The following is a 1,877-nucleotide window of genomic DNA, read 5'->3' on the forward strand; positions in this document are numbered from 1 at the left end:
ATGTAAATATTTTAGGGATCTGTGTGGTGTCTCTGACGTGCTACCTTCGAATCCTTTATATTTCAAATAAATAATAATGAATAAAAATCATTTCATTTCAATTACAATAATTCGTTTTAGTGTAAAACATTCTGGATTTTGTTTTCCAAAAAGTGAATTTGTTATTCCTTTATATGAAATTGAATATTAAATACAAGACGATTTTGTTTCATCATTTTTTTATAAACATAAATATCACACCTCAGAATCTAAACAAACATTTATCTATTTGATTACCTGAATAAAATCCATCTTTTGGTTGTTTAATATCAAATTTCATCATTCCTTGTATTCTTCTTTTTGATTTTAATGAAAATAAAAATGATTTTGAATCATTTATCCAATTATTAACTTTATCAATTTTTACATTAACATATCCTCCAAATTTATTTCCATTTGTATCTTCAATAATAATTATATATGTTCTTTATTTATTATTCTTTTATCAAATACTGATGTATTAATATTCTAATTATCAATATTTGAATCAAATAATATATTTCCTATTCTTCTTTCTGTCCATTCTTCTATTTGTTGAATTTCTTCTTTTGTATTCATTCCTTTTATTCTTTGAAATCGATATTCTTCTTCTTTTATCTTCTTCCTCTCCAAATAATCATATATTGTGTAAACCATTCTTCTTTATTTTTATTAAATCTTATTTTAATATTGTTAATTTCTTCTTCTAATGGTTTAATTTTATCTTCTTTATTCATTTCTTCCATGTGAATGATTTTATCTATTAGTTCATTCTTTGCTTTATTAACTGTTTCTGATTCATCATTAAATTCTTCTATTATCTTCTTCATTTGATTCTTAATTATTTCTATTGTTTTAATTGTTTCTTGACTTTTTTCTATTACTATTCTTCTTCTAATTATTTCATCAATTCTATCAAATATTCCTTCTCCTCTTTTAATTGCTTGTTCATATGTTTCATTATCTTGTTTCTCAAATATTTCATTTTTAATACTTCCTAAATAATGTTGATATTGTTTATTAGTATCATCAATTGATTGATAAATATTTGGAAGTGTTTCTAATATTTCTTTAATTAATTGATTATTCATCACTGATTCCATTTTAATTTAATGAATATCAGATTAAAATAAGATGATTAAATAATTAAATACAAATTTTAACACTTCATTTTATTTATTATTTTATTATTCTTTAAATTTGAAGGTAGCACTTAGAGAAACCACAAAGACCATAAAATATTTCCATGCTTTGAACCTTCAGTTATAGTGTTGTTGTGACGTGCATTTGGTTAGAAAACATCTTACTCAATACTACAACAATACCAGTTATTATTATTTATGTTAATTGAATATCATTGACAATAAAAGAGTTGGTATTTGTAAAAGTGGTATTATTTATTTGTTATGATACAAGTATATTGATAATATGGGATTATCAAAGTAAAAGGATGTAATCTGGTTGTTGTGATTAACACTAAAATGAAAATTAATCATTATAATAAGTGACAACGATATATTCTCTTAAAATAAGAAAGTAAAGAAGATGGACTTTAATACTCATGAAAACCAGATAATAACTTAAATAATGATGTTTAATTCTGAGATATCTGAAATACTTTATTCTACATTAAATAAATGAGAAAAGGAAAATGTAACATTTCAAGAACTAAAAACAAAGAATAAGCTAATAAATATTGAATATTTTTAAAGTAAAGAGATTAGTTAATCTCCACTTGAGCAAGGAACAATAGAAAATAAAACTATTAACACTTAATTATCTCCTTTTTATTTTTATTTATTCTTTAAATTAAATCTCTTTTTTATTAAATTTAAATAACAACAAAATATCAAGAAATT

General features: G+C 21.7%; 4 annotated features.

The window, feature by feature from the left end:
• Nucleotides 1–53: a repeat region.
• Nucleotide 54: 1 nt separating this feature from the next.
• Nucleotides 55–1,212: a repeat region.
• A 2-nt stretch (nt 1,213–1,214) lies between these two features.
• Nucleotides 1,215–1,809: a repeat region.
• Nucleotides 1,810–1,857: a sequence feature (AT_rich).
• Nucleotides 1,858–1,877: the final 20 nt, after the last annotated feature.

The sequence above is a fragment of the Entamoeba dispar genome, genomic scaffold (assembly GCF_000209125.1).
Source record: "Entamoeba dispar SAW760 scf_1105229461835 genomic scaffold, whole genome shotgun sequence".
Lineage (NCBI taxonomy): Eukaryota > Evosea > Mastigamoebida > Endamoebidae > Entamoeba > Entamoeba dispar.